The 24,189-nt window shown below is 46.2% G+C and overlaps 1 pseudogene across 1 annotated transcript; it reads right to left on the reverse strand.

Moving 5' to 3' along the window:
- Window positions 1-4,164: 4,164 nt before the first annotated feature.
- Window positions 4,165-23,963, reverse strand: LOC308668063 (olfactory receptor 51G2-like; annotated as a pseudogene). The gene is made up of 2 exons: window positions 23,888-23,963; window positions 4,165-5,168 (listed from the first exon to the last, which is right to left on the reverse strand). The product of its transcript is annotated as an olfactory receptor 51G2-like (transcript).
- Window positions 23,964-24,189: the final 226 nt, after the last annotated feature.

Raw genomic sequence — 24,189 nt, forward strand, 5'->3', positions numbered from 1 at the left:
CTCCAGCATCCCAGACTGGCTGTCTCCAGTCCTGCAATTGGCTAGCCCCAGGCGGCAAGAGTGGGTTCAAACCCATTGGCTGCCGCCTAGGGGCTAGACCACAGGTCGGCAACCTGCGGCTCCGGAGCCGCATGCGGCTCTTTGAGCCGTCTCTTGCGGCTCCCAGCCGCCCGGTGCGCGCGCACCTCTTCCAACGGGCAGTGGTGCGCGCGCACCTCTCCAAATGGAGAGTGGCACCGCCCGTTTGGAGAGGTGCACGCGCACCTCCCCGAATGGGCGGAGGTGCGCGCGCACCTCCCCAAACCTTTGGAGAGGTGCGCGCGTACCTCCGCGCGAATGGGCAGCGGTGCCGCTCTTTGAGGAAGCTGCTGCGGCCCGTCTACGAAGCTGCCGCTTTCGGCAGCTTCGCAGACGGGGCGCGGCAGCTTCCTCAAAGAGCGGCGCCCCTGCCCATTCCGAGAGGTGCGCGCGCACCTCTCCGAACGACCGGAGGTGCGCGCGTACCTCCGCGCGAATGGGCAGCGGTGCCGCTCTTTCAGGAAGCTGCCGCGGCCCGTCTGTGAAGCTGCCGAAAGCGGCAGCTTAGCAGACGGGCCGCGGCAGCTTCCTCAAAGAGCGGCGCCCCTGCCCATTCCGAGAGGTGCGCGCGCACCTCTCCGAACGACCGGAGGTGCGCGCGTACCTCCGCGCGAATGGGCAGCGGTGCCGCTCTTTCAGGAAGCTGCCGCGGCCCGTCTGTGAAGCTGCCGAAAGCGGCAGCTTAGCAGACGGGCCGCGGCAGCTTCCTCAAAGAGCGGCGCCCCTGCCCATTCCGAGAGGTGCGCGCGCACCTCTCCGAACGACCGGAGGTGCGCGCGCACCTCCCCAAACCTTTGGGGAGGTGCGCGCGTACCTCCGCGTGAACGGGCAGCGGTGCCGCTCTTTGAGGAAGCTGCCGCTTTCGGCAGCTTCCTCAAAGAGCGGCGCCGCTGCCCCTTCGCACGGAGGTACGCGCGCACCTCCCCAAAGGTTTGGGGAGGTGCGCGCGCACCTCCGGTCGTTCGGAGAGGTGCGCGCGCACCTCTCGGAATGGGCAGTGGTGCCGCTCTTTCAGGAAGCTGCCGTGGCCCGTCTGTGAAGCTGCCGAAAGCGGCAGCTTAGCAGACGGGCCGCGGCAGCTTCCTCAAAGAGCGGCGCCCCTGCCCATTCCGAGAGGTGCGCGCGCACCTCTCCGAACGACCGGAGGTGCGCGCGTACCTCCGCGCGAACGGGCAGCGGTGCCGCTCTTTGAGGAAGCTGCCGCTTTCGGCAGCTTCCTCAAAGAGCGGCGCCGCTGCCCCTTCGCACGGAGGTACGCGCGCACCTCCCCAAAGGTTTGGGGAGGTGCGCGCGCAACTCCGGTCGTTCGGAGAGGTGCGCGCGCACCTCTCGGGATGGGCAGGGGCGCCGCTCTTTGAGAAAGCTGCCGCGGCCCGTCTGCTAAGCTGCCGAAAGCGGCAGCTTTGCAGACGGGCCGTCGCTGTCGGGCAACCGGGAACCGGTTCCATCTCATTTTTAAAAAAATGGCAGCCGCGTGCGTCCGCGCATGCGCAAAAAACCTTTTTGCGCATGCGCGTGCATGGACACACGCACGCGGCTCCCTCTTTTTTTAATTTGTGATGGAACCGGTTCCCAGTGGCTCTTTTTCTTTTTTAGGTTGCCGACCCCTGGGCTAGACTATATATTGTGGCTGGTTGCAGCCCAAGTTTCAGTACAGTTCTAGCAAGAATAAAGTATGTTATCCTGTACTCAGCCTCGTGTCATCATTCCTGCAACCAAGAGCCCATGACTTAACACATGGGTTCATGAAGACTTTGGTCAGTCTTAATGACTGTGTGAAGACCACACGGACTGTGTGAAGACCACACGGAGGCTTCAACTGGTGCAGAATGCGGCCGCGCGAGTTGTAATGGGGGTCTCCCGATACTCCCATGTAACACCTCTACTCCGCGAGCTGCATTGGCTTCCGGTTGCCCTCCGGGTAAAATTCAAGGTGCTGGTTATTACCTATAAAGCCCTACATGGCCTGGGTCCGGGTTATTTGAGGGAACACCTGCTGCCGGCATCAAATGCCCTTCGCCCAGTGTGCTCCCACAGGGAGGGTCTGCTCAGGGTTCCGCCGGTGAGAGATTGCCGGCGGGTGACACCCAGGGATAGGGACTTCTCAGTGGGAGCGCCTGCCCTCTGGAACCAGCTGCCGGTGGAGCTGAGAACTGCCCCCGACCTCCGATCATTCCGCCGGGGCCTGAAGACCTGGCTCTTTGAGCTCTCGGGCCCAGGCTGAGGAGAAATTTTTAATTGGGGTTTTAATTGTGTACAGGGTCAATTTGATATTTTTTAATTCGGTTTTAACTTTTGTATGTTGGATTTTTTAATTCCCTGTAAACCGCCCTGAGTCCTCAGGGAAAGGGCGGTATATAAATGTAACTAAATAAATAAAATAAATAAATAAATAAAAAGAATGAGGCTGTTCCCACAAGCTCAGCAGAGAAGGATCCTAGATGTTAACAGAAAGGGAGCTGAAAATCTCACAGCCATTGAAATAGTAAGTGATGAGTACGCCCTATCTTTGCCAAGGCAGCAGGATCCTTCTACTTTTCAGCCCCCTCCACTCCAAAATGGTCAGGAAAAAGTCCCAGCATCTGCTGCCAAACATGCTTTTAAATGAGTATGTCCTTTGAAAGAAATTCTCACTGGACATCTTGTGACCAAACTCTGTTCTTCCCCTGATAAATATAGAGGGTCACCTCACCAGCCAAATTCCAAGTCCTGTTTCAAGGGATGCAGGATTAATCCCTGCAGGGAATGCCAAAAAAGTAGACACAGCTCACCTTCCAGAGTATAGACTCCCCCTGGGTGTTCAGGTCCCTTGGAATTCTGGCAGGGGTGATTTGCTCAGCATTGGAGTTTCATAATTTATTCTAACCATACTACTTGAATAGTTTTTTATTTATATTTTTAATTAACAATATTTATAGTTCACCACACTCCAAAAGAACTCTATCTAGGTAACTGCAAAACACAAAGTCTACTAAAGCCATAGGATAGAAACAGTATAAATACGATAAAGCAAAAATACTTTGCTCAATTCTTTCTATAATGGTACCCACAATTAGTTAGATCCAAAAGCATGCTGAAATTGTACTGTTTTTATTGGGATATGGAATAAACATTGGGACAACACAACCCTCAGGAGAGAGGGGAAGAGCCCATCATTTGAACAGAACATAATAACAGAGTTGGAAGGGACCTTGGAGATCTTCTAGTCCAACCCCCTGCTCAAGCAGGAGATTCCAGACAACTGGCTGTGCAGTCTCTTTTTAAAGCTTCCAGTGTTGGAGTACCCCCAACTTCTGAAGATGTTCCACTGGCTAATTATTCTCACTGTTAAAAAATTTCTCCTTAGTTCTAGGTTGGTTTTATTTTTTATTAGTTTCCATCCATTGCTTCTTATCTTGCCTTCTGATGCTTTGGGAAATAGATTGACCCACTCTTCTTTGTGTCAGCCCCTCAAGTATTGTAACACTGCTATCATGTCACCCCCAGTCCATCTTTTCATTAAACTAGACAACCCAATTCCTGAAACTGTTCTTCATATGTTTTAGCCTCCAGTCCCCTAATCATCTTTGTTCCTCTTTTCAGCACCCTTTCTACAGTCACTACATCTTTTTTATATTGTGATATCCAAAACTGGATGCAATATTGCAAGTGTGGTCTTACCATGGCATTATAAAGGATAATAACACTTCACGATATCTTGATTCTATCCTCTGTTAATGGCTGCTTCAATCAAGATCTACCCTTTGTTAATGTAGCCTAGGACTGCCTTGGCTTTTTTGGTAGCTGCCGCACACTGCTGGCTCATATTTAACTGATTGTCCACTAGGACTCCAAGATCCCTCTCATAGTTACTACTATTGACCCAGGTACCACCTATTCACAGTTACTACTATTTATCCAGGTATCACTCTCAGGTATAGCGTGTATGATGATAAATGGCTGGGAAATCAGGTAGTGAAGGAGATTTCATGGGAATTAAATCAAAATATCCAGATCATGGTGGGCAAAGTAGTTCCTTGCTAGGTTAACTCTCTATTTAAATATGTCTTACCATATTCTCACGATCTCTGATACAAGAAGCTATTTCTAAGAGGTCATAGCTGACTCTTTACTTTTCAGTAGATTTTTAAAGATTCTGATCCGAATTTGTTTGGTTTTTATACTGTATACAATGGGGTTCATAAGGGGTGGTACTAAAAGATAGACATTGGCCATGAGGATGTGAACAACCAGGGAAGCATTTTTCCCATATTAATGAATCATGGATAGTCCAATCATTGGAGTATAGATTGTTAGGACAGCACAGATATGGGAGATGCAGGTATTCAAGGCCCGGAGGCGCTCTACCCTAGAGGCAATACTTAACACGGTTTTGAGGATCATAACATATGACAAAACAAGCAATACAGAGTCAATAACCATAGAAGACACCACTACCATCAAGCCATAGATGCTGCTGATTCTTCTGTCTGAGAGCACCACCTTCAGAATATCCTGCTGCAAGCAGAAGGAATAGGAGAGGACATTCATCCTCCCATACTCCAGATGCTTCAGGAGAAAGGAAGTTGGGAACACAAGTAAAGCAGCTCGAAGGGTCACTCCCACCCCAATCTTGATGACCATCTCATAGGTCAAAAGATTAGTGTATCTCAGAGGGTTCCAGATGGCCACCAAGCGATCAAAGGCCATAGAGAGTAGAATACCAGACTCAACAATGGAGAAAGTGTGGATGAAGTACATCTGGACCAAGCAGGCATCAAAATAGATCACACAGTGATTGAACCACAGGACACTGAGCATGGTGGGCAAAGAAGCAAAGGATAAGCCCAGGTCTGAGAGAGCCAGCAAAGAAAGGAAATATTACATGGGCTCATGAAGGGTTTGATCTATCTTGAGGACAAAGAGGATGGCGCAGTTCCCTGTGATGGCCATAAGGTACATGGAGCAGATAGGGAGGGAAATCCATAAGTGGTGTTTTTCTAGTCCAGGAAAGCCTGTCAGGAGGAAAATTGGGGGGCCTCCAGGAGTCTTTGAGGTATGCTGTAAAATAAAAAATAAAACAGAAGAAAAGAAAGAAAATAAGCCATGTACTAAATGAGCAACTCAAAGACCCTTAATTCTTTAGCAGTCCAGCTGAGACTTTTCTTCAAATATATTAATTTGGACATATTGCAAAAAGACTAAGCTCTCTGGAGAAGGCTCTAATACTGAGAAAAGTGGAAGGAAAGAGAAGAAGATGACCATCAGCAAGGGAGATGGACTAAGATACAAAAACATGAAGGGTCAGGTTGGGGATAGATCATCATGGAGGAAATCTTTCTAATGGAGTCACTAAGAGTCAGACACCAACTTAATGGCACATAATCAATTCATTTATTACATTTTTATATTACCTGACTTCCAGTGACTCTAGGAGACTGCAAAAGCATGGAGAGATATATCCAAAACCTATTTTCTCAAACTTACATTATTTTTCAGAATATATTTTATTAATCATGGATGTATTATTTATTTATTTTATTTATTTATTTTTATTACATTTATATCCCGCCCTTCTCCGAAGACTCAGGGCGGCTTACAAGCTTAGCAGTAGCCTTCATTCGATGTATATGCCTGCTTGTTAGGGCTTTCACACATACCCCAAGCGGCATTATTACAAAGTCAGCTTAATTGCCCCCAACAATCTGGGTCCTCATTTTACCTACCTCGGAAGGATGGAAGGCTGAGTCAACCTTGAGCCTGGTGGGATGCGAACCTGCACTAATTGCAGGCAGCTGGTGTTACTTAAGGAGGCATTAGCCCACTGCTGATTACCCTTCACAACTATGCAATAACAATTTAAATTTTAAAAAGGAGAACAATGAAAATAGTTCCTGGATAATTATATAATAAAATGAAGGTAAATGACTTTTGTTACTTGCAATCTAAGATTAAAAATAATAGTGGGTCAAGGTGGGAATCAATAGTTTGGGGGGTCTCCTCCAGTATCTCCTTGAGAGCCTGTTTGGCATTCTGGTGAAGGCACTTGGCTAGAAATCCGAGACTATGAATTCTAGTTCTTAGGCACAGCTGGACCCTCCTGGGCTGGTCCCCTCTTTTGGCCTCAGGAATGAGACAATGGCAACCACTTTGGAAATCTTATCAAGAAAAGTTGCAGGGACTTGTCCAGGATCAGACATGAAGAAGAAGAAGAAGAAGAAGAAGAAGAAGAAGAAGAAGAAGAAGAAGAAGAAGAAGAAGAAGAAGAAGAAGAAGAAGAAGAAGAAGAAGAAGAAGAAGAAGAAGAAGAAGAAGAAGAAGAACAACAACAACAACAACAACAACAACAACAACAACAGCAGCAGCAGCAGGAGGAGGAGGAGGAGGAGGAGGAGGAGGAGGAGGAGGAGGAGGAGGAGGAGGAGGAGGAGGAGGAGGAGGAGGAGGACCTCCTTAGTTCTCCAGGAGTCCTGAAAGTTTCCAACAGCTCTCCAGGCAGTTCTTTTAGTATCCTGTAGGAAGAATGTCCTACGTAATTTAAATTCAATTCAAGACCTGGGGACCTGAAGGTACTCAAATTAGCTAGAAGATCCTTTTTCACATCTTTTCTGAGCTGCACTCTTCCCCCCCCCCAGTATCACAGCAGTTCATCCCTCCATGTAGAGCTCATCAGTCCAGCTGCCTTGATTAAGATGAATGCACGGAAACTTCTCATAGGAGAATTCCAGCTGATTTAAAGAGCCTCTATTAGAGTCCTTGGAAGAGGCTGATTCAGGCTATAGCCTGGAATTCTTTGACCTTAGCTAAGAAGGTACCAAGGAAGACAATACTCCTCCCTGGTCCAAGAAAAGACCCTGCAATATCCACCAGGCAAGAGTTTTATATCAGGGAGGTGTTGGCTGCTTACATCAGAGAAAACTACCTCTGGGAGCTGCTTACTGCAATGTTCTTTGTCCATGTCATCTCTAAAGAAGTCTGGAGACCAACAGTGAGGAAATATGTAGTTTGGGTTGAACTGTAGATCCCTTGGTGCTCTTGAGCTTACTTGTTTTCCTGAAGAGGTTTCATTATCCAACTAGGTAATATCTTCAGTGGTAGCTAGAATTCTAGGGAACCCAGCTAATTATCAGGCTTCTGCCCAGCAGACTGAAGAGGACACACTGAAGCCAGCTCACTGTCCAGAGCAATTCTGGGTGGCATACCATACAATAAAAATAGAAGTATAAAAACAATTATAAATATAGGACAATCAAAATAAAAAAAAATAAGTAAATAAATTTCTTGGCAGTAATGCTGAAATGGCTCCTTGTCATTCTTTTCTTTAAGAATGAAGGCCTACCCTATATCCTGGGCTTCCTGGGGAGTGGAGTGTCTCCTATCCAAGAATTTAGCAAGCCAGGAAAACTGTTTTCAAGGTCAGATAAAGTTGGCAGGATGACTCCTCCAAACCCCCCCTCTCCATTGGAATATGTTCTTCTCCAAACACAAATACTAACAAGCAATGGAGAATGAAGACATATCATTTCAACTTAGTAATTGCTGGAAAGATGCAATTCTTTGGCAGAGCATCTCTCCCAACTTGGGAAAACAGCCCTGAAAATGCAGGACAAAGTGAGGCAACCATAAATGAGGCAGGTGTCACATTGACAGATTAATCTGAATATCTTTTCCCATGCCTTTGTTGTTACTCTATGAAGTGCAAGTTTGTACTGTAGTGTATTTCTTAATTGCTAGTTCCATTAGTGTTGATAGTTGATTCTAAAAGGTAGAAGTTATCCACCACTTAAAGGTCTTCATTGTCAATTCTGAAATTGATTACTACAGTTTACTGATGACCATCTTTCATTTTAATTACGGTCCCATTTTCCTTATGCTCTTGACTTTTATTACAGGTATAGCTTGCAGGTCATTTGTATTTACAGATCATCGGCATGGTACATGTTATTGATTTTCCCCCCCTCCAATTTTAAACTACACTTATCTTCCAGTCCAACCTCTTTCGATATATATTCTGCATATAGTTTGAATTAATAAAGGGAGAGTATTTAGCCTCCAACACTTCTTGACAGATCTTTCTGTCCTGCTATGTTCCATCTGGACTACGGTTTCTTGTCCTGTGTGTAGGATTTATATGAGAACAATGATTTGTTCTGGGATTTTCATTTTTCTAACAACATTCCAGAGCTCAATATGGTTGACACTATCTGCCACGCTATAGTCAATAAAATAGATATTGACTTCTTTATAGTATTCTTTCTGTTATCCAGCATGCATTTACATTAACTGTATCCCATCCCCAGAGAAGTAGCAGGATCAAATTATGAAAAGAAAACTGTGAAAATGCTTAGGAAACATGTTTCACTGCAATATTTTCAAGTTACTGGTTTAATCTGCAGGCTGATGATCTGTACTGACTTGCTTAAAGAAAGTTCCAAAATCCTTCTCATTTAGTGCCTTACCATAGACTCCGTATATGGCCTACAACCTGGTTATGGCCAAAACATACTTGATTTACAAAGTGATGTCTTTACAAGTAGCAGCTATTTGTTTATATAAGCTGATCTAAAAAAAATAGCTAAGTCATTGGAGTCAATGAGTATTTTGGTAACCAATTAAATTTATACAAATTGTATTTCGGCAGTGTCCATTATTCCCTGGCAATGCATAACGTCATATCTGCTAATTGAAGCTTGGTAAATTAATTACAAAACATGAAACTATTGTAGCCATTTCAGGAACATTAATTCAATCATCTAAATGCTTCCACCAATGCAGAGTGAAAAGAAATTAACTCTTCTGACAAGCTTTTAAGAAAAAAAGTATAATGAGGAAAAATAATACTTGTTAATCAATCAAACTGGATTAGGATTTCTTGAGATTAGAGCTGAAATCAAGATTTTTGTAAGCAATCATCTTAATATATTTACAGAGGGCAAAGGAACATCAATTGTTCAGGAAAAAATCAGTAGAAAGCAACTCAGCTACTTTTGTGAATCAAATAATTCAGAATGACACAAAGGATATGGTTGTCACAGAGTCACAAGTTCACATTCAGCTAGAAAGGACCTAACACAAAATATTCATTTTACCCGTTTAAATCCATAACCAACTTTCTTTCTATTAAATTTAGTGAATTTATCAGCATATGGCAGTACCAGTACTTTGTTTCAGCTCACAAGGTTAATAGGATGAATCTGCTTAATACTTGAGTGTTGAAAACTATGGACTAGCAAGATCATATGCTAAACTAAGAAGTCTTTAAAAATCCACTTTCACATTGTTGCCAAGGTGACTAATGGATATGTCCATGAACTTCTTACACATCAAGATCCAGAGTCGTTTAGGGCTTTATAAGTATAGTAAGTACCAGCCACTTCCATTGTGCCCAGTATAACATTGAGAAACAGGATAATGTGCACATAACTTCCAAGCCCAAACACTACAGTGGCTACAGTTTTCTGCACCAATTGTAATCTTTGTATCTTTAAGTATCCTTATAATAATCCAATGGTGATGTTTTGATGTCTACAATAAAAACATGACTTTTCCATTAATTTTCCTTTGGTTTCTGCCCCAACATATTCATCTCAACATTGCAAAGCACTTATTTCAATACTGTTTGAATGAATGGAATCCTAATTCGCAACATAGTGGTAAATAAAGGCATTATCTTTTTTGTCATTTCTGTGTCTTTGATGAAGAAACTATGAAGGGATTTCTTAGGAAGGAACAAATATTGACCAGTAAGTGAATAGGAGAATTGAAAAATAAATATGAAAGATGCTCAAGAATCAGAGGGACTTCCGGTGGCGACGCGACGTCGAAAGACAGCCGTTTTCGGGCTGCCCGCTCCGCAGCTGTGTTTTTCCATCGTAAACAGCGCCGATCAGCTGTTTAGATGGATTTGAAGCCCCCTCCTCGGGAGAAGAGGAGGGAGTGAGGCCCCAGGTAGGGGTTGAGCTCTCCGGGGCCGCCTGAGCTGAGAGCTTGGGCGGCTGAAGGATGAGCCCCCCCGAAGCCTGGGTTGCTCCGAGCTGCGCAGCGCCTCTGCTCTGGGATTCTTGGAGCAGAGCCAGGCGTTAGCAACCACCCCTGCCAAAAGGAAATACTTTTGATTATCAAGATGCAGGCAGAGCGGTACAGGAGGTCAAGGTGAAGTGGACTCTTTATTTTTACTCTCTAGCTCAATGGATTTTATAGCTTTAAAGTGAAAGTGCGTAATAAGTGAAAGTGGGGGAAGATGGCGGCTAAAACTTCTAAAGCTCTTCGGAATGCGGGGTCTTCCCTGGTGCAAGAGACCTCACTGCAAGCTTTGCTTCCTCCTGCATCTCCCTCGGTATTGACGCTTAAGGATTTACAAGACGCTCTTGGAAAGCATGCACAACTGATGTCTGATATGATGGATGAAAAGTTGAAAAAGCTGGAGGAGAAATTGGAGGAGAAAATGGAGAAATTGGAGAAGAAGATGGAAGAGAAGCTGAGAGCAATGAGGGTGGACATCTTGTCTAAGGTTGAATCCGTAGCTGAATGTGTGCTACAGCTGGATATAAAAGTGGAGGATCTCAGTCAAAAGAACTCTATATTAGAAGCAAAGGTATTAGAAAATGAAAATATAAGGGATAAAATGGACGAAGAATTGAGCCTTGTTCAGTATAATCAGATGCAGTATGCTATTAGAATTAGGGGTTTAAAGGAGAATGGTAAAGAAGATTTAAAGCAGCTGATTTCTGAGGCTCTGGAAGGGGTACTGGGCCAGTCAGCATCTGAAATTGAGGGAAATATGGACAAAGTTTTTCGTGTAAATTCATGGATTGCAAGACAGAGGAAGTTACCCAGAGATGTGGTGGTCTATTTTACAAAGAGAGCAATTAGAGATGAAGTCATTCAAGCTGCTTATGATACTAATTTGGTAGTGGCTGAGCAAGAAGTTTTGGTTTTAAAAGAGATCCCTCCGAAGATCCTAAGGAGAAGGAAAGATTTTGCATTTCTAGTACAGGAACTTAAGAAACGTGATATTAAGTTCAGATGGGAGATTCCAGTTGGGTTGGTGGCGACGCACGAAGGTAAAAGACATCGTTTGGTTACTGTGGCTCAGGCACGTGATTTTTATAGTAAGGTGTTAAAAGCAACCCCCCTATCATTTTTGGAAGCTGCAAAAGGATACGGTGTGGGAAAGTTTCAAGATGTTGCAGATAGACAGACAGAGGACAATGGTGTTGGAGGGGATCAAGCCACAGTCTCATCGGTTGCTGCAGGAGGCCAGAAGATGACGCGTGCCGCCCTAAGAAGAGCGAGACAAGAGCAAGAGCAAGACCAGCAGAAAGTTATGGAATCTTCAAAGTGTGCTTACAGTGAAGATGTAGGAGGAGAGCGGTCTAAAGAAGTTTTGGGGGTCATGACAGAGGTGCTCCAAAAGTTTTGGGGCGTTAAGATTGCTGATTAAATTTTTAGATTAGAATGTCAATGGAGTAAAATTATTATAGAGGAGAAAAAAAGTTTTTTTTCCTCTTTTTTAATATTTTACACAATTTAAGATTGATGTTATTTGCTTGCTAGAAAAGTATATTAGGGTTATGGACTTAAACTATGTGTTGAACTAAGAGTGGGTATGTAAGCTCCTAATTAACAACAAGTTGTCTTAGAGATTGCCTAATTTTTTTTTTTATATATACTCTTTTTATTTGAACTTTTATTTGAACTTAAGGATGATTTGGAACTGTGAGACACTTGGCGTGATACATGCAAGAACTATTTTTGATTATAGTTTAGTTTGGTCGGAGATTATTAAGATTAACAGAGATAAGCGCTTTTGGTGCGTAACTGAGAATTTGTTTGGAAATTAGAGAAAGGTGGGAGAATGCAAATAGCAGGTGAAAGTTTTTTTTTCTTTTCCTTTTTTTTTAAATTAATATGAATAAGGACTGGGATTAAGAAAATTTATTTTGAGTAAAGATCTTTTTCTGTTTTCCTCTTTTTCTTTTCTACTTTATTTGTAATATTAATATTGTTTGTACTCATTTTATATGAGCTAGAGAGAGATAGAATTTATAGTTTATTGTTGATAACATAGGGGTGTTTATGTTTGTTTTTTGATTTTATGCCCTGTATTTAGCTCTGGGAAGTCGGGGGGGGAGGAGGGAGTGGGGGAGAGGGATAGGGGTGGGGGAGGGGGGGATTAAAGTCAAAATGTATTGTAAAACTTTTTAAATAAAAAAAAAGAATCAGAGAAAGTGCCTGTCATTGAGATGGATCAAATTAAATGAATAAAATAAATAATACAACATTGCATATCACAGTGTTTAGTAAATATACTCTAAAGACAGTAAAAGCAAATATTGCATTTACAATAAAGGTGCAAAGCCAACTATAATTTAATCATACAGCTGTTTTAGTAGGCAAGAAGGCAGAGTGCTTGAAAAATAACCTGCCTTAGTCTTTGGCTATTCTCCTTATAATATGAGTTGAATCCTTTTCTTAATTCTGGAACAGACTTTTTGCTTCACCAAAGACAAATCACTAAATCACTTTTTATCTCAACTGCTCCATCTGTTACTGAAATAGAATAGCACCATCGAGAATCCCAATTTTGAAATTTCTGATTTTTATTACAATGCTAGATCTGCATTATTATTTCTGCAATTATAAACATTAAATATTTTCAGTGGAACAGTTTTTCACTATTGCAGTAATCATCCCATATTTACAAAATTCTTCCCTTTTTTTGCTTTAAATTGCATGCAGTCTAATAGAATAAAGCACACACTATAGGTAATACAGATAGTCCTCATTTAGCCACTGCCTCATTTAGTGTCTGTTTGCAGTTATGATGGTAATTAAAAAATAACTTTTGACCAATCCTTATGCTTACAACCTTCATAAGCCTGTAAAGCAAAAGAAAACTAAAGTAAAATTGTAAGCATAATCGCAATTTCATTTTATTATTTATTTGTAATTTTGAAAGGGTAATAGCACATCTGTCATCACAAAAAGCTAACTAAAAATCCTTAAACTTTTGATCACATCTTGAACCACTTTTTTACATGCTGGAGATTTTCCAGGACCAGCTTCCCAGATCTTAATCAAGACAAATCATTAAAAAAAAGTTGCTGCAAAAAAACCAGAATGAAATATTCAGCATTTTCTTTCTTTCTATGGCATGAAGAAATATGTGGTGTGGGAGGATTGGACTACAGACTCAGCTCCAAGCAACTCATATTAAGAATTAAATTGTCTGCTCCATTTTTGTTATTTAAGCTAAGGGAAACGGAGTGACAACATAGACAGCTAAAGTTCCTATTAACTAACAGAGCAGATACAATGCAGGCAATTAAAAACTTTAGCCATGCTGTTCACTTTTGCTCATTATCCTTGAGGGGACAACTCTAAAGAGAGAAGAAGTCTGGCCTTTACTTCTCTTTCTGCCATTTATTTTTATGTGAATGTGGATTACAAATATTGCCACCAAATTATGTCTTTTTACTGTTGTGTTTTTCTATGTTCCCTATTTATCATACTTCTGATGGGAATAGTTCTAGGTAGGACTGGCTTTCAGTTTACAAGCATACAAGATCCACAAAAATATAATAAAAATAAATAAAAAGTAAATGGCACTGTGCAACATAACTATCAGTTCCGTGTAGTTATTAAACAGCAAAGGAGAAAGACCTAACTTTGGACCTCTACAAGAGAGTACCTACTAAGCCAGCTTCTCATCCCCCTAATCACCAATTGTGCATTTAGGATTGAGTAGACCAATATGCCTGTTCCTCACAGGCAATCAAAAAGGCTACTGTGGACAATGGTATAAAACACCACTAAGATAGTGGTCCCCCACCTTTCCAGTTCTGCAGACTGGCACCAGAGGCAACGGTGATGGGGGAGAGTGGATGGTTTCATGCGCGCGCCTGCAAGCTTGCACAATTGGAGCTTTGTGCTCTTGCATGCTCATCTGCCACTTGTGTGGCCCAGTTCCCAATGGGTTGTGGCCCAGTACCAGACCATGGACCAAGGGTTAGGAACCCCTAGACTAAGAGATCCAGAAGGGAGAAATCGCCCCCCCATCTGTATCCCAGAGAAGGCAATCAACCAATGCTATTTGCCTCTCGTACCTATCCATGAATCTTGATTGAAAGGAGTATAGATAACCTACTTCCTCAAAAGCCCGTTGTGACAGAAGCAGTATATGTACACACATTTTCCTTATAGCTAGCCCACTTAGTGCAATTCCAATGAAGAAGAAGAAAAACAAAGATTTGTCAGGTAGACACATTATCAATTAACAATTTTATGAGCACTTGGATATTCTATGATTAACAGGAGCCAGCATGGGTTTGTTGAAAATAAATTGTCCCAACTAACCTTATCTCCTTCTTTGATAGAGATAATAACATAATAGATTAGGGGAATGTCATAAACATAATTTACCTGGACTTTTGCAAAATCTTTGAAAATCTCTTATGATGTTCTAAAATGGTAAAATATGGGCTAGATGATAATGTTGTTAGATGGATTTATAGTTGATGGATTAACTAAACCTGAAGTGTGTTACAGTTTATCTAGAGAAAGTTCCACAAGACCTGTCCTTTGACCATTGCTATTCAATTTTCTTATTAAAGATTTTATGGAGATTATTAGGAGAAAGTTGTGGAAAGCCTGAGCAATGGACTGAAATGAACAGGATGGAATTTAAAGGAAGAAATGTAATATGAAAAGTAATATTTTGCATCTGAGTAGGAAAAATGTAAGATAAATATCATAGTGCCATGGTGGCGAAACTATGGCATGCATTCCAGACTGGGCATGCAGAGCCCTTTCTGTCAGCACGCACGCCAGAGGGATGCTCCCCTCCCCCTCTCCACATGCGCCTGACTAGTGGGAACTGGAGAGGGCAGGGAAACTAAATCCAGCAGTGCTCTCATGGGAACAGCTGCAAGATCTGAGAGGGGAACCTATAAAAGGAGCAGGTTTTGGCAGGAGTGCATCAAGAGAGCGAGTGAGCAAGTAGATGGCCTTTGGAAGCATGGTGGGTGTGAGTTTGGTGAAGACAAGTAGGACCCGGGGTCCATCTGTGCTTTGAAGAAGGCTAGTGGGGAAGGAGGACACATAAGTTTGGACTTTGGAGAAAAGGAGAGAGAGAAGGAGAGAGAGAGGAAGGAAGGAGGGGAGGGAGAAAGAAGGAAGGAAGGAAGGAAGGAAGGAAGGAAGGAAGGAAGGAAGGAAGGAAGGAAGGAAGGCTGGGCCCACCAGTGCCGCTGGGCAGATGTGTGGCCAGGCATAGCAGGTGACACTGAAGCCAGCCAACCCTTCTGTGGGAGCACGGGGCAAGGGTGGGAGAGAAGCTACCCCCGAGCACGACGCCTGCCTCCCTTCGGGCTCCCTCAGCCCCTCCCCCCTCCAGGCTGGGGTTGGTCATATTCCCCCTGTGGCAGCACTGCGCCCATCCTTGGCTAGCCCTCCTCCTCCATCTTCCTCCTCCTTCTGCAGCAGCCCCACGTGTGTCCCCATGCACAAGCATGCCCCCACCATGCCAGGCAAGCGGAGCCGCAGCATCTGTGGCAGAAGAGTGCAGGCAGGCAGCTTCGGTTCTCACTCCCCTCCAGCCTCCATCCTCCTGAGGCCCGAGCTTGGTGTGTCCAAATGGCCGGTGATGGGCTGGAGAGTGCTGGATGGTGGCAGCTGCCCTGGGATGAGCAGTAGGCGGGGTGGGCACTCACGATGTCCACGGAGGAAGAAGCAATGAGGAGGCTCTGCACCCAGCCCAATCCAGCCCCGGCATGGCATGGCAAGTGAAGCAGCAGCCCCATGTGCATCCCCATGTGTGAACGTATCCCTACCCTGCCAGGCAAGCAGAGCCATGGCATCTGCAGCAGAAGAGCGCAGACGGGCAGTAGAAGGCACGAGGAGCCCCGATCCCAGCAGAGCCCCTCCCCACTCTCCTCCTCCCCCCTTCAGAAGAGCTTCAGGGCTCAGGAGCCTCCACACACACCCACGCCCACACACCCAGTCCCCAGGCCATGCTGGCCATCTTTTCCCCCAAACGAAGGAGATGAGCCACCTTGGCAGCAGCTGCTGGGCATTGGATGGGCATTTTTCTAGTCCAGCTCCCCCCCCCACACACACACAGACACACCACTCAAGCACCATTTCTGACAGATGGCAGGCCAGGGACGGGGGAGAGCAGGATGCTGGTGACCCGAGGAGGGGTGGTCTTAGGGGATGCCGCTCACCTTGCAGGCCAAGGCTGGGTTGGAAGACACACACACACACACACACACACACACACACACACAGTGACATGAGGGTGATACAGACCATGCCAATCTGCCTTGGTGCTGCTGAGCTGGCACCCCTGACTCAAGAGAGGGGACCCCCCTGCCCAACGTTCTGTGATTAAGAGGCTTTGGCAAGTGTCTGAGTGGGGAGTCAGAGGGACAGTGAGCCCACCCAGATGGCCTCCAAGGACTGTTTGTATCATTGAAAGCACTGTTATTGTGTTTTTGGGAGGTGGAGTGAGTGGGGGATTTTTATTTTTGCCTCATTTTGCTCTTTTAAAAAGAACGCACCCCCAATGCCCCCTGCATATCCAGAAGCCTTGCGCTATCGACGTTCACCTGCCGTGCTCCCCCAGCCCCTCTTTCCATTCCTTTGCAACAAACAACCCCCCCAATCCTCCCGTTCCTGCCTTCTGAATTAAAATGAGAGTAAGCCAAGTTTTTTCTTTTGTGGTCTTTACATATTTAAACTGCAGCTAGAAGGAAGTGGGGAAGAAAACCATCACAAGACACTCTTCTGTTTTAACTTTTTTTCCTTGTCGCTTTTTGGAGTTTACATCCTGCTTTCATGAGACGGCAGCATTTGGGAGGGGGTGTAGTTGCCCCCTTCCCCCCCCAACCATCTGCTGAGCAAGACGCCCTCCTGCCCACTGCCACACCTACCAGAGACCCCCTGGATCTCCCCCAACCCTGCCCAGCCCCCACAGGCAACCCTCCCCAGGAGCAACATCAAGCTGGCCACACCCACCCAGTGGACCATGCCCACCTGGCACCTAGTGATACATAAATGGGTTTTGGGTTGCAGTTTGGGTACTCGGTCTCTAAAAGGTTCACCATCACTGTCATAGTGCATGTGGGAAGGATCTAAACATGGCACCAGTACACATGAAAAAGATAACTGGGTATCCTTGTTAAATCAAATTAAACATAAATCAGCAGTATGATGCAGCTGTTCAAAGGGAAGTACTAACTTTAGGTGCATTATTAAAAGTATATAAACCATATCAAAGGAAATAATTGTTCCTCTCTGCTCTGGTCAAATCCCATCTGGACAACTAAGTCCAGTTCTGGGCACCACAGTTCAAAAAGGACATCAGTAAATTGGGGTGAGTTCAAAAGAGGCCTACTAAGAGAATAAATTTGGAACCCCAATCATATGAGCCTACCTAGGGAAGAGATGATTGAGAGACAAAATGACATCTCATGAAGTGGTGATTTTTTTTCTTTTTTGGAAGACTTCAAACAGTGGTTTAATGTTATTCTGTCATAAAACCTGTAGATGAATCCTGCCTTGAGTTAGACTAGATGACCTCTAAGATACGTTCTAATTCTATAATTAGAATAACTAGAAAGGCATACACTATGCCTTTCTTGTGGGTGTGGTAGATCATCACACAAAGGTAATTAAGTGAGAAATATAAAACATATAAATACACAGAAACAATTTTCAGAGTATATACTTGAGTATAAGCCGACTCGAATATAAGCCGAGACCCCTAATTTTACCCCCCAAAAGTGGGAAAAGTTGGTGACTCGAGTATAAGCCGAGGCTGGGAAATGCAGCAGCTCACCTTATGCTCCTCTCCAGAGATCTTCCCTCAGCAGCGGCCGGCAAAGTAGCTCGCACGCGAAACAAGCCCGGCAGAGGAGCCGGAGCGGCGAGCAGAGGCGCCCGGCCCAGATCCTGCAAGGCCCGGCCGAGACGCGCCCCCAGCAGCGGAGCTGCTCCGGCTCCTCTGCCGGGCTTGTTTTGCATGTGAGCTACTTTGCCTGACGCTGAGAAGACCCGCTTGGGCACTCGGGTTGGTGTCAGTCTCCGCAGGCCCTTCTCGTTTCCAGGAACGTCAAGCGCGCTTGGCTCCCCACCCCCACGGCAGGGCAGGGCAGGGTAGAGCAGAGACTTGCTCGCCCTTCTGACGGCCCTGAAGAGAAACGAAGGGCTTGCAAACTCCCCGCGAGAAGCTGGGCGAAGCGCGCGGCTGGGCGAGTGTGTGCCTGCGCGCGTATTTACGAAAGAAACGCTCCGAGAGTTCTTCTTTCTCCGCCCCCTTGGGGGGAACTCTAGCGACTGCTGTAGCCGCGCTTCTCTTCTCGGCTCCGAAAATAGGGATTTCTACTCTCTCTCTCTCTCTCTCTCTCCCCTCCCCACCCCGCATTCTCCTGCCTCTTCGATTGCGACAATAAAAGGGCGAAGGGTGCGCTGGTTTCTTCCTCCTTCCTCCCCCCCTCCCCTCCCCTCCCCGATTGTCAGGTGAGGCAGCTGGAGGTCTGGCCGGGAGATTGTAGCCGTTTTGAAACGCCGCGTCTTGAAACGCCCGATCAGCTGATTTTCGGGTGGAAGAGCCGCGGCTTGAATCTGTTTGCATCTGCCTGAATTAGACCGAAACGGCCTGAATTTGACCAGAGTTGCTTTGTAATGGCTGGAGGAACTGCAGAGGAGGTCTTGCCGGGAGATTGTGGCCGTTTTGAAACGCCGCGGCTTGAAACGCCCGATCAGCTGATTTTCGGGGCGGAAAGAGCCACTGCTTGAATCTGCTTGTATTTGTTTGAACTTAACCAGAAACGGCTCGTAATGGCTGGAGGAACTGCGGAGGGAGTGAATGCTCCAGCCTGGAATATTTGGAAAGGCTGGGGGAACCGGATGAACTGCAGCTTAAGCGACTGTTGCCGGAGGAGCCATGGCTTGAAACGCCCCAGTTTTGGGGCAGCGTTTGCTTGTTCCCTCCCTCCCTCCCTCCCTCCCCTCTAAATCCTTCCTTCCTTCCTTCCTTCCTTCCTTCCTTCCTTCCTCCCTCCCCTTTCCCTCCTCTCTAAATCCTTCCTTCCTTCCTTCCTTCCTTCCTTCCTTCCTTCCTTCCTTCCCCAGCCCTAATCCGGAAAGTGGAAGGAAAGAAGAGTAAAGGCTGGGCGGAGGAGGAGGGGAAGTTTAAAAAGGGGGCGGCGTTCCCTTTAAAAAGCCGCCCGCCACGCCGCGCTCCCTCGCAGCACTCGCGGCGGCTGGCTTCTTGGCTCCCGGTCTCCCCCAGGCTTCCCGGCTGTGATTGGCGAGCGAGCCTCCCGAGCTCCGGCGGCCGTGACATCAGCAGAAGCGGAGCAAGCAAAAGCGAAGGGGGAAGTCTCCCCTCGTCCCGGGAGACTCTCGCTTCCCCCCACCCCCCACCCCCCACCCTCCCTACATCCCGAGCCTTCCAGATCTTCGCCTGCCTACTCGCGAGCAGGCATGTTTTCCAGCCAATCCGGGCCTGGGAGCAGGGCGCCGGCGGCACGTCCACTTTCCCCGCACTCTCCGTTCAGACGGCGCCCTTTGAGCCTGGAGTGATGCGGACGTCGGAAAAGGGCGCCGGGCGAAAGCAGCGAAGCGGGATCGCCGCGTGCCCCCCACTCCTCCTCCTCCTCCTCCTCTTCTTCTTCTTCCTCCTCCTGGTCGGCTTGACACCCCCATTTCGGCTGCTTCGCAAACTGCTTCCTCCACCCCACCCCACCCCACCTCACCCCTCCCCGCAAAAGATGCCGGGGTCGACAGCGTTTTTTCTACCCGGAACAAGCAAACACGCAGGCAACCCTGCACTATTCAGCTCAGTGAAGTCACGCTTGAAACGGCTTGAAACGCCCGATCAGCTGATTTTCGGGGCGGAAAGCGTGCGGTGTTGTTGTGTTTTTTATCCTCCCCCCGAAAGTGAACGGCAGCTTTCCGTACTAGTGTATTGGCATGTCAAGACACCAGCACAAAGACCAAGGTACAAGGAGCCCTCCTTCAGTCATTATTGAAACATTTGATCAGCCCAACTTCTTCTTCTTCTTCTTCTTATTATTATTATTATTATTAAATCTGTTTTTTAACCAAGCATGACTTCACTGAGCTGAATAGTGCAGGGTTGCCTGCGTGTTTGCTTGTTCCGGGTAGAAAAAACGCTGTCGACCCCGGCATCTATTCAGCTCAGTGAAGTCACGCTTGGTTAAAAAACAGATTTAATAATAATAATAATAAGAAGAAGAAGTTGGGCTGATCAAATGTTTCAATAATGACTGAAGGAGGGCTCCTTGTACCTTGGTCTTTGTGCTGGTGTCTTGACATGCCAATACACTAGTACGGAAAGCTGCCGTTCACTTTCGGGGGGAGGAAAAAAAACACAACAACACCGCACGCTTTCCGCCCCGAAAATCAGCTGATCGGGCGTTTCAAGCCGTTTCAAGCGTGACTTCACTGAGCTGAATAGTGCAGGGTTGCCTGCGTGTTTGCTTGTTCCGGGTAGAAAAAACGCTGTCGACCCCGGCATCTTTTGCGGGGAGGGGTGAGGTGGGGTGGGGTGGGGTGGAGGAAGCAGTTTGCGAAGCAGCCGAAATGGGGGTGTCAAGCCGACCAGGAGGAGGAAGAAGAAGAAGAGGAGGAGGAGGAGGAGGAGTGGGGGGCACGCGGCGATCCCGCTTCGCTGCTTTCGCCCGGCGCCCTTTTCCGACGTCCGCATCACTCCAGGCTCAAAGGGCGCCGTCTGAACGGAGAGTGCGGGGAAAGTGGACGTGCCGCCGGCGCCCTGCTCCCAGGCCCGGATTGGCTGGAAAACATGCCTGCTCGCGAGTAGGCAGGCGAAGATCTGGAAGGCTCGGGATGTAGGGAGGGTGGGGGGTGGGGGGTGGGGGGAAGCGAGAGTCTCCCGGGACGAGGGGAGACTTCCCCCTTCGCTTTTGCTTGCTCCGCTTCTGCTGATGTCACGGCCGCCGGAGCTCGGGAGGCTCGCTCGCCAATCACAGCCGGGAAGCCTGGGGGAGACCGGGAGCCAAGAAGCCAGCCGCCGCGAGTGCTGCGAGGGAGCGCGGCGTGGCGGGCGGCTTTTTAAAGGGAACGCCGCCCCCTTTTTAAACTTCCCCTCCTCCTCCGCCCAGCCTTTACTCTTCTTTCCTTCCACTTTCCGGATTAGGGCTGGGGAAGGAAGGAAGGAAGGAAGGAAGGAAGGAAGGAGGAAGGAAGGAAGGAAGGAAGGAAGGAAGGAAGGAAGGAAGGAAGGAAGGATTTAGAGAGGAGGGAAAGGGGAGGGAGGGAGGAAGGAAGGAAGGAAGGAAGGAAGGAAGGAAGGAAGGATTTAGAGGGGAGGGAGGGAGGGAGGGAGGGAACAAGCAAACGCTGCCCCAAAACTGGGGCGTTTCAAGCCATGGCTCCTCCGGCAACAGTCGCTTAAGCTGCAGTTCATCCGGTTCCCCCAGCCTTTCCAAATATTCCAGGCTGGAGCATTCACTCCCTCCGCAGTTCCTCCAGCCATTACGAGCCGTTTCTGGTTAAGTTCAAACAAATACAAGCAGATTCAAGCAGTGGCTCTTTCCGCCCCGAAAATCAGCTGATCGGGCGTTTCAAGCCGCGGCGTTTCAAAACGGCCACAATCTCCCGGCAAGACCTCCTCTGCAGTTCCTCCAGCCATTACAAAGCAACTCTGGTCAAATTCAGGCCGTTTCGGTCTAATTCAGGCAGATGCAAACAGATTCAAGCCGCGGCTCTTCCACCCGAAAATCAGCTGATCGGGCGTTTCAAGACGCGGCGTTTCAAAACGGCTACAATCTCCCGGCCAGACCTCCAGCTGCCTCACCTGACAATCGGGGAGGGGAGGGGAGGGGGGGAGGAAGGAGGAAGAAACCAGCGCACCCTTCGCCCTTTTATTGTCGCAATCGAAGAGGCAGGAGAATGCGGGGTGGGGAGGGGAGAGAGAGAGAGAGAGAGAGAGTAGAAATCCCTATTTTCGGAGCCGAGAAGAGAAGCGCGGCTACAGCAGTCGCTAGAGTTCCCCCCAAGGGGGCGGAGAAAGAAGAACTCTCGGAGCGTTTCTTTCGTAAATACGCGCGCAGGCACACACTCGCCCAGCCGCGCGCTTCGCCCAGCTTCTCGCGGGGAGTTTGCAAGCCCTTCGTTTCTCTTCAGGGCCGTCAGAAGGGCGAGCAAGTCTCTGCTCTGCCCTGCCCTGCCCTGCCGTGGGGGTGGGGAGCCAAGCGCGCTTGACGTTCCTGGAAACGAGAAGGGCCTGCGGAGACTGACACCAACCCGAGTGCCCAAGCGGGTCTTCTCAGCGTCAGGCAAAGTAGCTCACATGCAAAACAAGCCCGGCAGAGGAGCCGGAGCAGCTCCGCTGCTGGGGGCGCGTCTCGGCCGGGCCTTGCAGGATCTGGGCCGGGCGCCTCTGCTCGCCGCTCCGGCTCCTCTGCCGGGCTTGTTTCACATGTGATTCCGGGCCAGGTGCTGCTGAGGGCGAGCAGAGGCGCCCGGGCGACCCCAGCAGCGTCAGGCAAAGTAGCTCGGCCGCGCGCAAGTCCTCGGTAAGTTCTTTTTTTTTTGTTGACTGGAGTATAAGCCGAAGTGGATTTTTTCAGCCCAAAAAGTGGGCTGAAAAATTCGGCTTATACTCAAGTATATACGGTAGTTTAACATCTCCTCTGCAGAATGTATAAAATTGTTCTACCATATTTCATATCTATGGTTAAGATATTTAAAATTTGTTCTATTCCTTGTTTCATCATTTCACTGGAATGTAATCTAAATGTTATAGAAGTTAAATAATATTTAATGTTTATCTTTTGATTAATTTAATCAGTTAACCAATAAAATTGAATTGCATATTTAATCAGTTCTTAACTATGCAATAAGTATTTCTTGCAATAACAAATATTTGTTAAATAGACAGCTGAAATAATTTTATGCATATTGGCTACATTGTATTTTATACCAGAAAAAATATATGTATTGTGTATAGAAAATGTTACACATCTGTGTCAAACTATACAACTACTTGTAAATTCCAATTTTGAGATTTAAAAAAATAATCAAATTTTAAATGTTTTAATTATTTAATTTTAATTGTATTAAAATTAATTCTGATTCTAAAAGGACACAATTGCTCATAGTGCTTATCAATTGCTTATCATTTGACAGAATTGCTTATCAAACCTCTTTGAAAAATCACTGATCTCTTTTTAAAATACCAGAGGGGAAAAAAATCATTTGAATTATATAACAGAAAATTTGAAGAACTGATTCAGAACTCATCAAAATTAAACACCTGGAACTTGCCCAAATCTCAACAGCACTTTAAATTGTGTCTGTGAAAAGCAAAGCAAATATTTTGTTCACAGGTCTAGCTTTTTTTATTATTATTATTGAAGTTTTTCCTTAAGAAAACATGTTATTGTGAACTTGTTTTAGTAGACATCCCAGCTAATGAATTTTAAAGACAACTGCTTTATGCATGTGTTAACAAAGATACTAGACATTCAGCTTCAAAAATATACGAGGAGGGGAAAGTGGTTGAGAAGGCAAGTAATATGTAAGACCAGAATCACATGGGACTTGCTTGGAGAGGGGGCAACTTTCCGTATGCTATCAGCACCAAGGACAGAGATATGAGCGGCTTCGTTTATGGTGGTTTACAGAGATCCTCACAAAGCTGCTGAATAAAACCCTACTGTAAATCCTATCTATAAAATTATAAAATAGCTTGGAGGCAACATGGGGAATTCCTGTTTTCTTACACACTTGCTGTGTTTCTGGAGGAAGGGTAAAGTTTCACACCCCTGTGACTTACGGTTCCAGAGCCGCGTGAATCTACCATATTCTCTGAATTCTTTCACAGCATAATCAGACCAAGAAAGGTAAGACATGGTTTTCCTGTTTTGCATTTTAATGCTAAGTTATTATGTTTTAGAATGCTGCCTATAGACATTTTCAAATATTAAGAAGCTTGGGACGGAAAGATGATTAAAAGATATAAAGCCAATAAGAATCTGCCTAGAAAGCAGAATTTTTTAAAAAATATTCAGTGGATGCAAACATAAAGAATATAGGAATAAGAACAGATTCATTTTTTCTCAATGATCTGCCTTTCTT

The sequence above is a fragment of the Vipera berus genome (genome assembly GCF_964194415.1).
Source record: "Vipera berus genome assembly, chromosome: 4".
NCBI classification, from domain to species: Eukaryota; Metazoa; Chordata; class Lepidosauria; order Squamata; family Viperidae; genus Vipera; species Vipera berus.